Source organism: Sturnus vulgaris, chromosome Z (assembly GCF_052056855.1).
Source record: "Sturnus vulgaris isolate bStuVul1 chromosome Z, bStuVul1.hap1, whole genome shotgun sequence".
Taxonomy (NCBI): domain Eukaryota; kingdom Metazoa; phylum Chordata; class Aves; order Passeriformes; family Sturnidae; genus Sturnus; species Sturnus vulgaris.
Window position 1 is genome coordinate 21,261,050 of NC_142283.1, and position 14,048 is coordinate 21,275,097.

Below are 14,048 nucleotides of genomic sequence, written 5' to 3' on the forward strand. Positions count from 1 at the left end.
CAGGTATATGAAAATGAGGATGAACCAGAGGGGCATATTCATTAACATGACTTCTTTTTTCATGATGAACCTCGCCTGCCTCAGCAGAGTTCCAACAGTTGCACATTGTCAGTTGCAAGAGTGCTTTCACTTTTCATTTAACTGAGGGCATGATTCTCCATGAATATATTAGAATAAGCAGTAAACTGGAAAGAAACTACAGATTTTTTTTTATACCAGAAGATAGTCTCTCAAGATAATGTAGATGCTCCCCACTATGTAATAAAGCTTAGGTGACACAGTAGTATATGTTTTATCTCTGTACAGACTTCAGGTACTCTGTTCAAGGAAGATGGAATGGGTGACGGTTTCTTGCCCTGAGAAAAATATGTTCCCATTGTCATTTTAAGGGGATCTAGCTTTTCCCTAACATTAAAAATTATAATAAGTTCTTCAAAAGTTACACATTTTTAAAGTTCTTGTGGTTTAGAAAGAAAAATAATTATTATTTCTACCTAAATGCAAAAGGGCATCTATCTTTAAAACAGTCACCCTTAGCCAATTCTACTCAACAATAAATGGATCCTGTTCTATTCTCCCATCCTAGCTGCCAGCTTAATTTTCACTCCCTATTTCTGATATGACATGACCAGAGCCATCCTGGGTTCACAGAGAGATAATGATCACAGCCTCCGTTAGGAAATTCCATCAAGTCTAAGGTAGATTGATATCAAAGCAACGTGGTTTGCTGGCATCCTGTGGGCAGACAGTCTGCAGGCAGGAATGCAACAGGAGAAATTTACTGAAGAACTATTAAGGGAGATGAGAATTTGTACATGTAAAACAATGGCAGAGAAAATGACAGGTTATTTTGACTTTAGACTCAAGCTGGTTTTATAGTGCAAAATCATGAGGGGATGCTGATAATACCCAGGTCATGGCTCTGACTGTTTGCTGCATCTACAGAAATAGTTACTCTCCATTGTATAAATATTTGTCTTAACTATTTTTGTGTCTTTGACTTATTTTGAAAAAACATTGACTATATTGAAAAATACAATGTCTTTTCCATTTATATTCTTTCTGATATAAATCTATTGAACTGAGTGGATGGAATTTTATCTGATTTAATATAGTAATACTGGTCTGGACCAAAGACTATTTAAATCAAAGTAACACGCCACTTAGTTCTGTGATTTTGAGACTGGGTTTATACATTCAGATTCTAGCCAGATGCCTAAACCATTTTCTTTTGATTCAAGTGTCCCAGCTTATAGTATTGCCTTGAACCAGGACAGCATCTCTGTTTTGAAGATTAACTCAAGTTCAAAGTCGGAAGTCAAAACTAACAAAGTTCCTGACTTTATCAGAAGTAAAATCATGCACTCCATCTGTAAGCTAAAAAAAACTCACAAAACTCATTCTGTTAGTAATATGGAAGCAAAGATCCTTGATTCTGAAGATTTTGCATTAAAGTTGTATTCTTTCTACTAAATTAATATTCTCTTCTGTTCATCGATTATATCAAAAACAAAGAACAACAGGTTTTTCTTTAATTTATCTAGCTATGCTGAAGTAAAAAATATATTTGAGGGAAAGAACTTAGAGGAACAGTTTTTCCTTGAATTGATTTTTCAGGTTTCAAAAGTTGATAAAGAGTTTTCATTGAGTGTTTCAAATAACTGATATCATACAAAGAGAAATGGAGCTGAGGTTAGGAACTTCTTCAGTGGAACATACAGATTCCTACAGCATTGGTATTTAAAGAGAAGTTTTGATAGAGTGGTAGAAATACATAAATGCATTGTTTTTTATATTTACCTCTGAATTTTTCAGTGTTACATAGTTAAATAAATATGGCTTAGATACAGTCCCATCTGTAACTATGTTTAGTAGTATACATTAATGATTTTATATATATTTATTATACATTCAAACATTTGTTTACTTCTTTACTGTACATCTAGTCCAAAAGTACCAACATACGGTTTCATTGTGTTCACTCATCTTGGATCATTGAAAAAAAAATCAGCCCTGATTTTTAGAGCTAGGAATCAAAGAAGCAAAGACAGTAAAAATGGCAGTACACATTTCTATTTTCCTTTAAAGTGGATGGATACTTCAAAAATCTGTTAACAAAAGTATGTCTTCTCCTGATGAAGTTATTCAGATGGTATGTACTTATAAGCCATTTATTAGCAGATAAAGTGCACTCAGAAAGCTTTATCTTTTAGGAGCAGCAGAATCCATGAGGGAGGACCTCAGTAAGATATTGGCTGACATTGCATGTAGTGATAAGTACTTTTTCCCTGTAAGTATAAAAGCTACTTTACAAAAAATATTTAACCTTCTCCCTTCATTGCTATTATTCTTTCTTATTTTATAAGGTCATAGATAGTAAGCAAAGAAAAGAAAAGATGGGATCATATTGCCCTTTTAAAAGTATAATTTTCAGGCTCATTTCCTGAAGTTTATCCTCATATTTTAATTAATTGTATATATAGTTAAAATAATAATTTTTTTTGTTTTCTCTTTCACATTACCAGAGTAATAACTCATGGAATAATGTGGCATTTTTATGGATGCCGAATATATTTGTATAATGTATTAAAATCTCTTCTTGTGAGTTATTTGGTGATTCCTAGCTTGCTGGTGCTGCTTCACTCTCCACATTGCCTGAATGGTATTCAAGGCTTAAATGGTGTTCATGGAACAACATTAGGCTGTCCAATGACAGCACATGAAGTTGGAAAGCAGCAGTAACAGATTTTTGGAGAGAGTAAACTTACCTACACAGCATGACTAATTTGAATCTCAGCTAGCAGTGATGTGAGCAGCAGATGTGATCAATGTGTCCACTCTTCAGGCTTATACACATGATTTTCACTACTGTGAGTATTACAAACAATTATCCACAGCACAGTAGAAGCCCTGTTATCTACCTGGCCAAAGACACACACTGATGATACCACTGCCCCAACCCGAAAAACAGCCTCTTGTGGTAAAGTCAGGGAAGGTAGCACCCTCAGATGGGTAGCACCCTTGCCTCTTGTAAAGAGTAGTTCAGTAATAAATATTTCTCAGTAAAATTTCTTGGACTGTTTCTTCTCATGACTCTTCAGGCTGACTTACCAGAAAGAATCAGGCTGGATTTCAGTAAATAATTTTGAAGTGTTCTTATTCAATGATTGTTCATGTTCTACATGAGTTCAGAACATATAGCTCTGATTTACAAATGTTGTGAATTGGATCAATTTTTGGCTTCAGTAGGAATTCCAGGTCAACACCCTTGACAAATAGTGTCTTTAGTAACCAAACTGAAGTGTTCAGAACTTGCCATGTAAAATACACAACATTTTTGAAATTATGTGTTCAAGAGAGGACTTTATTTTTCTGCTTTTCAAGTATATTTTCTCTCTAAGTGTCTGAGAACCAAATGAATTCCTCGGTAAATAAGCTCATAAAATGAATTTTTTCTTCATATGTCCTTCTGTGCAGAAGTTATTTCCTTAAAGGCAGCCAGTGTTGATGTGTTGAAGGTGAAGCAAATGATTTGGTGGTCTCTGAATTCCACAGCTTCTATAAGACATATTTATTAATATAGTCCAATTATTAGACAGTCTTCTTTGGGGCTGCTGGTGGTACACTATTTTCATAGAGAGACATATGGGCTCAATTTCCAAATCTACTTCTAAGCTCATCAATTTTTTCAGATTTTGTGGGGAGGTTGATTTACGTGGAAAGGTGTTCAGAATAAGAAGAAAAAGAATACATAAATTTGATGTTTCACTGCATTTTTTTTTTATCACAACAGTGGCAAGAATAAATTCATGGTTTAGACAAATTCACAGAAATAGGACAGAAATTTTGCATGATGATGATGATGGTATTGGTAATGATGATTGCAGCAAAATACTGTGCTGAGGAAGGAAGATGATGTTTCTACTGAAGATATTGCTGCTCAATGCTCTGTTGGTTGTCGGCCTGCTTTGAGGCTCTAGGTTTGTGTGGGTACTGAGGTCAGCAGAGGTCCTTGGTGGCTCCTCTCCTGTCACTCCTGCTGCAGCTTCCAGCATCTGGAGCTGGTCAGTGCCATTCCTTCGGGTCAGCTCACTTGACTTTAGCAGGATTATATGCTTTTGAATGAGGCCTCAAGAGGTGAAGACAAGCTCAGGCTTGGGTAGCAGCACTATAACCCCAGGTTTATACTTTTGTTGGACAAGACTTAAATATGAGAGACATAGCTGGACTCGTCTCTGCAGTATTTCTCTCTATCTTGTATTTGCTATGGACTTGTGATTGCTTGTGATTTGGAAAAAATTGAACTATCCCAACAATGCCATTAGAATTGTGCAGTAACTTCACAGGAGAGTAACATCTCTTTTTGTAGGTCTTTACCTGACAATTCCTATTCTGCCAAAACACTTGCCAAGAGCACTGCCTTCAAGCTGTACTTCCTACCACCTGTCATGGCCTTTGTGGTATGCCATCACAAAACAGAAACAGATCTTTTTATCCGATTATCTGTTTCCCGAAAGATATGCCTACATTCTGGAATTTCACTTCGGTGTGAAGATGTCTTTCCTCATTATATATCAACATCCCCAGTTGTGTTTAGTTGTTTACCATAAAACCCTGCCAACTATATATTCAACCATATTTATGCATAAAATATTTTTTAAATTAAAGTTTTAATTTTATTTTAGTTTTTTAAAATGAGATCCTATCATACTAAATTGCTTAAATAATCAGTCTTCCTTAAGTGTGTATTTAAACACCTGTTCATGTTTAAGTATATATGTTTAACTATATATGTTTAATATATGAAGAACTTTCTAGTCTCAAAGGAAAGAATCATGGCCTGTTCTGTTATAAATATCTAGAAAAAGAAAGATCTGTCCTTGAGGATTTTCAGTGCTAGATACTTAAATTTGCATACTTACAATAGAAAAGAAGTTTAACTACTCAGGAGTCTTTTTGCACTACTGAGGTTAAACTTTAGATTAGAAACAGAAAATGACTGAAAGAAATAATATGAGGAGGAGCTGGAGGAGGGGAGGAGATGCTGCAATTGCTAGACTACCTAGCTGTTCAAAATATCTGACCATTTCAACCAAATTCACCTCTCAGAGTTACTGATGGGATTTGAGCAGGAATGGGATTTGAGAGAATTAAAGAAAAAAGAGAGCAGACCTCAGGAATTAAGTACAGCTCTATATGCTAGATGTGATTTATGTCATCTATCTTCATCGGCTTTAAAAAAAGAGATGTTCACCCTGAGCTTGTGATTTAGAGTTTCTTGGTAGATATTAAATAGAAAGTAGAATCTGCAAAGAATAATTCCATTTATCCTAAACTGGACATCTAGGAGAAACGGATTAATTGCCTACTGGAGTTTCTGGTTTTGCTTCCATTTACTGTCATTTACATGATCATCTTACATTGTATACTTCACTTTCAGATTTACAACATTCAGTGATCTCAAGCCAAGGTGAAGCAATTAGTATCTGGCAAGAGTGTGAGTGCTCAGAAACTTTCTAACAGTGTCAGGACTATAAGCAGAGCCATAATCCCATGAAATACTACAGAATTTTAACCTCTGCTGAGATTTTTCTGAACTTTTTTGGTGTAGCAAGGCCTAGTCATTGCTTAGGTACAAAAGTAATTTTGTAATTGTCAAGTATTGTCTCTCACTATAAAATAATTGTGTAAATATCTATCTATCTATCTATCTATCTATCTATCTATCTATCTATCTATCTATCTATCTATCCATCTATCTATCTACCTATCGTCTATATATACCTATATATATTTCAAAATTCTTGGAGCCAAGTTGTGCATTTTGTCTACTCTCAGGCATTTGAACAAAAAGCTTGATATTCTACAGAGAGTCATTTGCTCCCAGAACTGTTCTCATGGGAATCAAGCACTAAACATACTGCTGGCTGCAATCATAGTGAGAAACAGACTGGAAACAGTTGAAAACCACATTCATTTCGGATAAGATTGATGTTGTCTGTTCTAGCAAAATTGTCTGTTGTGACATATGGTTAAACTGATTATATACTGTTGAATGGGAAGAAGAAAACCCAAAACCTAAACTTCAGCCATATCCATTCACAGTATGAGGTATTTCCTATAATATGTTTGCAGCATCAAATTTTATAGCATAACCCAGATACTGTAGGTGTTGAATTCCTATTTAATTACCCGTGATGACTCCAGAGCATCTAACCATACAGAAGGATATTTCAATATTTCACTGCTATTCCTTATACATAAGGAATGGGGATGGCAAACCATTTAGAGAGAGTAGAGAGACATGAGCCTTGGAAAATGCCAAAAGGAAAATCCTACTTACTGATGCCTCCTAATCTAATTTAAAATACCTGTGAGCTCTAATAAATTGCAGAGGGAGGAAAAGAAATTATATTAAAAATATATATCTTATATATTATATATATATATCTATTATCTATTATCTATTATCTATTATCTATTATCTATTATCTATTATCTATTATCTATTATCTATTATCTATTATATATTATATATTAAAAAAGCTTTTATAAACACGTGTTGTATCTAAATAACTGCTTATTCTGAAAAACAGGTAGTTAAGAAAAAGTTTAATAGTAATGAAAATATAGTAGGATATATTATATAACAGGATATAAAGGTGATCTTGTAACTTGATGACAACAGTCAAAATGCACTTTCCTTAAATCAAACCGTAATATGAATAGGAAATTAATGACTATTTAATAAATATTTACATATTATAAATTGGAATATAAAACGGATGCTCTAAGGCGGGGCCAAGGAAAATAATTTTGTGATGTGATGAAAATTTTTTTATTAAGTAGGATTAAGTCTCAAAGGAGAAACTGTAGAATACCAGTCTTTTTATTTGACTGCAGAATAAGTACAGCTGTAGAAAAAATGGTGCATAACAAGAGAGATTTGACATTTTCTCTTAAAGTTATAATTTTAAATGGATAAAGCCTTATATTGGACTTTGTAATTGGGAGATAATGAGAAGTAAAAGATTTGTTCCTGATCTGCCACTATCTTGAACGAGTGTAAACAAACACACCTCTCTTGTTTTCCCAATAAAGATAATGAGGGTTTTTGTCACATATAAATCCTTTGGGAAAGATTTTACTGCTAGGTGAATGCTAAATTGGCGCTTTGCTTCAGAGAGAAAGAAAGATGGGACAACTTCCTGAGATTTATTTTCAAAACTTACAGAAAGTTATGTCTTTGTTAGTAAAACAATGAAAAAAGAGGTTGAAACAGGGTATTCCTTTTGGTTCATTTCTCCTTTCCCATCTACGTTCATTTTTAAAAGAACAAGACTTCGTAGTTGAAAAATATTATTTCTTGTTTCTCACATTTTCAGTTTTCTTATAAAGAAAATGGTGACTGAACTTAAGGCAATGCACTATAAGTGCAAGCTCCATTTATTTTCTCACTATTGACAAGATTTAAGAGTCTCTGTTCTCTTGAACAAAAAAAAGAAGTCAAATACTTGCTAAGAACAGCTATGTACTGACTGTATCCATTTTATCTACAGTCTAGAACTTTGAAAACAGAAGGAACTTCACTATAATCATATTAATTTAGTTTTGAATGCCCAGAGAAGTGTCTGTAAAACACCCGAGCTGAGAAATAAATATAAAACCATTAAATAAAAACCCTTGTATTTTACATGTGCCTTTGTAGCAGCAAATTGCTGTCGTACTGGTTAATGTACCAGGCTTTTATAGTCCTTCATCAACCTGTGCTGGCAAGCCAGACAGAAGTGCTCTTGCTAAATTGCTTCCATGTGAAGTTTCATCCATTCCTCTGCCTCACAGCTGTGTGGGAAGTATCCCGAGCTCCTGACATAGTTACAGCTCTGCTGACAGAACGGAGACAGCTGACAGCAGCACAGATTGTTGATGGTGCTGCTGAGAGGCTGCGTGGTGCTGGAGTTACCCACCTGGCTATAGCTGGAATACGGCTGCATGTGCTGTGCAGGCAGAGAGGCAAGAACGTTGTTAGAGAAGCTTAGTTTTCAAAGGAGACAGAGGTTGTGGCTAATGGAACTCTTCTGTTCAACACTTGTTAGATTAAGAGAGTTTAAACACTGTTCTGGGAGTTCACCTTTTTCAGCCCATAGGAAAACACAAAGAGTTACAGTGCCCATCTGCTTAGATAGCAACAGAAATAAGAAGCACAAAAGAGGAGGGGGTAAAAAAGAGTAGAAAGGGAAAAAAGCAAATGGGTTAAAATAAGCCTGGGGAAAGTAATGACCCCCTACATATAATAATGTACTGGGCCAAGAAAGAAAGTCTCTCAGCATAGCAAGAGTTATGATTCTGAAAATAGCATGAGATTTTGACCCCATACCAGCCCAGTTTTACCTCCAATTTGAGAATAAATTACTTACAATAGAGAGAAGATATTCAAGGGCTGATTGAGACTGCGATAAGTCTCAAACCAGAACCTTGAATAAAAATGAAAATGTCCCAAATGATGCATTCTGGAATTTAATCTGGATGATTAGGACTCCTGTAACATATATTAGTTAATAAGGGATGCCATTTACTATTACTGCCTTTGTGGTTTTTATGTATGGCTAGTAAACCAATGGTAGTTGAGAGGTCTTTCTAACTTTTACCCATCAGGATGTTTGTCTTGTGATTCTGGTGTGTATTTCAGATTTCAATTTTTAGCATAGACGTCTTTTTCTATCTGTGTTATTTCACAGTTATAACTCCGTGGATAAATACTTTAAAGTTTTTAAAATATTCATACTGCAGCATTCATACTGCTCTTTGTGAGGAGATTGCTCTGTGACTGTGAAGATTGTTCACTTTGTCAACACTTGTAGGTGCTGTCTGCTTATACCAGGAGACTGGGTGTGTCATGAAAGAAAAAAAACAAACCAAACCAAAAACAAACAAACAAAATTATGCTGATGTAAGGAATAAATGCAAATTACTTATTTTTAAATCTTAATCTTTTTGCCAACGTTTTCTTGATGTTATTTAATCCATTCATGTCTCTTCCCCTTGATCTTTTTAAACACAGGTAGGATACTTTGTCACCTCTCCCTGGCTGATCATCCTTGTATCCCAAAAAGGTCCAGAATGCAATATCAAGGTACCTAGTCTGAGAAACAAGGTTCTTATTTCCTAGATGCTCTTCTCAGTAATCCCTTCACTGCATTAATAAAATAAATAAATACATAAAATAAATAAATAAAAATAAATAATAAATAAATAAAATAAAAATACATGCAAATGAGGAATAACATATGAAGTATGTAATGTTTAAATTAGTTACTTCATGGCACTGCCTATGTTGCAACCAATATCATTGCACCAGATTTTAACACTCCAGGAATGTGAAAATTTATGTATTTTCCTTTCTGTCTTTCTTCCCTGACTTTTATATAATGTCTCACAGTAATGAAATAAGAGGTAGCTTTTCACCTACAGTACTATGATCTGTATTATGGCTGCCACTCTTATTATGTTAGTCTTAAGAATAGCAGGAGATGTCTTTCTGTAATTTGTGAAATGTATCCAGTATGCTGAATGTGAGAAATTTAATAGCTGAATTCCTCTTCTCAGATAAACAAATGACTTTGCATTGAATGTATATTTAATAAACAGTTTCATATCTTGAAACATTTTATTAGTGGAAGTTTTAAAAATATAATTAATTTATTAAAAGTAAATGCATTAGAAACCAAGGCAATCAGTATTGGAAACATTCAGCTTAGTGCAGCTCTGTAGACATTGACTTTGCTAAGGAATTCACCCTATTAAAATTTAATTTACACATTAATGTTTTAGTTTTTTAAATAATGATATGTAAATAAGCATGTAGAAATCTCTACTCAGATTTATCCAGCCTTTTTTCATAGAACAATATTAGAGATGTGTGGCTGAAATTGATTGACAGCTATAACTGAACACATAAATGGGAATAAAAGCACTTCATATAAAAGAAATATAACCCCTTTATCATTCTTAACACCTGCAGAAAGTAGATGCATTACATTAATGCAGGAATACTGGGATTTTAAAATGAGTTGCTTCTTTGCCTTCTTTTTCAGTATTAGTGGTGATATAATTAGTCTAGAAGCAAATCTCATCTCTTGCCAATAGAAATATGAATTTAAAAATGTGAGATTTACAGATTTCAGTATGCCAATACAAAGCAAGAAAGAACTCATCAACATTCAGCTAACCATAAATCTTATGAAAAGTGAACAGCTGATAAAAAAGCAAGGCAAGAGTAATGTTATTGACACTAACAAAAATTCATAGAGAGTTAATACTTACTGCTGGGTATATCATGATATTTTTGTTCTTCATGGTATAGTATTTGATAAACTAATGTCACAAAATAAAAGTATATAAATTAACCAAATTTTAAAAATGTCTTTGCATTGGTTCATATAAACAGACCTTTGTCTTAGTACTCTGAACATTTTTTGTAATACAGCGATACATTAACTTGCATAACGGCCGTATGTCTTATGAAATAATTTTTTTTTCAGCTAAACTGAAACATAAACAATGAACTCAAAAACACCAAGTGCTCCTGTTGTGCTTGCCTGTTGCAATATATTTTTGAGACACTTATAAGCATTTTGAAGAAGTCCACAGCTAGAATTCAATAAATGCATCCTGTAAGGATCACCCAATAGCAGATATTAAATTTTCAATCTATTATGAACTTTCTACCTAATATTGCAAGCTTTCAGATGCTAAGATTTATACAAATACTAGAAAGTGTGTACAAGAAAATATAAATGAGAGCTCATGGTTCGAAACAAAGTGCTCTGCTTTAATTCTGTGAAGACATGCTTCTTTCCATTCTTGAAAAAGTTGTAAATCTGCTCCTGTCCTGATACACATAAGACAAAACATTCAACATGTGTAATGCACTTTCATTCAGAAGTCGTTAAGGATGTTACCTTCTTTACAAAATTCCCAATAATCTATTTTCTTTCATCTCTAATTATTTCCATTTGAGTACTCAGAGTCTGTTATAGCAAAACTTCTGAATAGATGGGCAGTCTGAAGTCAATGCCTACTCACTTGTTAATATTTTGCTGGACTAGAGTTTAATCGAACACATTCTAAAAAATCCACTGGCAACCATGTGCTTGTCCTATCAAAAATATACACACTTCAGAGGACAGAATTAAGATGTCTAGGGAGAAACTGAAATCAGAATTGCTGCTTAAAATTGGATTGTGTGAGTGTGTCAGGATTATATATGACACTAACAGGACTTCATTCAATCATAAATACATTCATAGAAACGCTGACAAGGTTCTGCAGCTCAGATCCCCACTGCCACTCCTTCAAGGAAGCCTGCCTTGAATATTTCAGCTGCAGTTGATAGAGCTAATGCAACTCACAGCACTCTCGGGCTCAAGCGAGCTTTAGCGGTATCAAGAGGAGACAGCTGTGACAGTGGCTACCAGCAAACTTCGCCTTGGAAAGACAACAAGTAACAAGGAACTTTAATTGCACTTACTGTGTATTTTATTATCTCTGTCTCATGTAAGATTCCTCTGCATTGCTGGGGTATTTCTGAACAGAAAGGAAAAAAATGCAAACTTGACTCTAATGATTTTTCATTAAGAACTGGGTTTTATGCTGCAGCTGTGAAACTAGTTTGCTCAGAGTAACTTCTGATGACTTCCCTGTGTAGCACTAGGTGCTAGAAATGAAATTCTCATCCTCCTTGATTTTCACTGACGTTAGGTTTTCTGAATAATCATATTCTTTTGGACTCTTTGAAGGTTGGTAAGGATGCTTGGACATTTTTTTTACTTGTTTCACTTGTTTTTCCCTCAGTAGTGCCAGTTTTTTCTGATAGTGCTAATTAAATGCTTATTTCCCCACCCATGTTTATTCTTAGAAATTGTAGAGCACCTTATATTCCATATTAGTGGCTCTGGTTTTCAACAGCCTTTAAGAAATTAACTAACTTTTTCTAATTTCAGTATTATGTCATATATTATGCCTACTGTCATGAGCATTCCTTTCTCCTGTCTGTTCTCTAGGTTTGAATCAGGATGATGAAGGCTGAAATATTTGAAGGGGATTATTTGACAATAAATGTCCATTGACCATATTTTTATTTACCTGTGCAGTATAAATCTTTCCCCTTGTTGCAGCCACCAGGCTGTTTCATTGTTCCCACTACATTGCTTGAGATTCAGACCTCTTTATTTTTCGGAAGTGCTGGTTTTCTAATAGACTGCAGTTTTTTAGAATGTGATAAATGTAACTTCCGTGTTGTAGCATCTTATTCTTATAAAACAGACAGCTTCCCCACTAGTGTGAAATTGTGACGTACTAACTTAGGTGGTAGTTCTGTTTGCAATGAGCCTTCTGCACCAGATACACAGGAACAGGAATGTCTCTCGGGAACATTTTAGTGTCAATTAAATTGTTCCCACTCAGCGCACATTTCTCTGCTTCCTTCACATGATAAGAAAACCTACTCAAGGCATGAACAGGAAGAGACCAGAGAGAAAGGTCCTGGTCTTCAGGATGTCTCAAAAGTAAAAGGAGGTTCAGAGTTTTAACCTGAGATTAATCCACCTTTGCAGCACCTGCTGAGAAAATTAGTTTTGGTATTCTAACTACAAAAGGATTTAATTCAGTGTGTTGGATTGAGCTTGACTAGCCACCAGGTACCTACCAAGTCACTTCATCCCTCCCCCTGCATCAACAGGACAGGCAGAGATAATGCAATAATTCATGGTTCAAGATATCAAGTGTATCTCTGAGGTCTGGATATCTTTGTTGCTCTATCTGTAAGCTGTTGCATTGTCCTTCACTGTTTCCGGAGTTACATTGTAAACCAGATGAAAATATTCTGGATTAAAAATGATCTTGCAATGATAAACCTAACTTCTGCTACTGCATATTGACTTGAAAATATTTTTTCATGATGATATACCAGTAATTTCAAACCAATTTTCCTGAAATGGATGAAGTCTAGACATAGTGGCAACATTTCCTCTTCAAAACAAACATGCTGAGCACATTTATTCTAATTTGTTGCAAAGGTTACATTGATTTTCTGTTAACGAGTGTTTTGATAGCACCACTTAGCAGGAAAATGCTTTGTAGTCCTGGACCTTCATGCTTTCAGTGGCCTTGGTATTGTTATGCTGTGTGCAGGAGTCTGCTGATAACACCTTTTCAATATGTGCAACCTCTCAATTTGAGATATAGTTTTATAACTTTTGGATCATTACTCCTGTTACGGAATTTCATTGCGACGTTCATGCTGTCAAACCTGTTCTTACTTTCAAAATATGGATGATATTATTTAGTTTAGCTCATAGGTACTCTGTGTGTTCAGGAAAGAGTAAGACGCAGTTTTCCTGAATTTCTTTAGGTAAAGAAGAAAACAGTAGGTATAATGTAAAAAAATAACAGTAGGAAAGACCATGATTTGGTACTGGTAAAAAAACTAGGGATTTCCAGGTTTTTTAGAAAACTACAGAAAACCAGGACTTTGAAGTTACAGGAAGTCCTCTGGTTCCACAAATATGTGCTGGAAAATAGCTAAGCAGATGATTAATGTTTTGAAATGTATGCGGAATGAATCCTATGAGGAGAAAATTTCTTGAAGAGAATCTGTGTTAATGAGGAGGAAAAAAAACCCTCAGAAAATCTAAAAATGGAAATTATGAACAGTCTTGAACAGTTAATATCTTTCTCTTTTCATCAGGAAAACAAGTTGTGAGAGCTGTAGAATAAGGATTAAAGATTTATAAGGATTAAAGATTTAAGAATAATGACCTGAAGAATAGAATCTTGTGAAAAATAAGTCAAAGCATGGAGTTGTTGGGAGAATAATACTCGGCAGAAAATTAAGTCAAATACCCAACACAAATTTTGTTTTTAAAGGCATATTGGAAACATAAAGAGACATTTGTGAATGCCTCAGGACATCTTTCTGAAACTGAATCTCAAAAATATCACTAACAATGAAAACACATAGGTTCATAGATGAGTTTAAGGAATGGTAC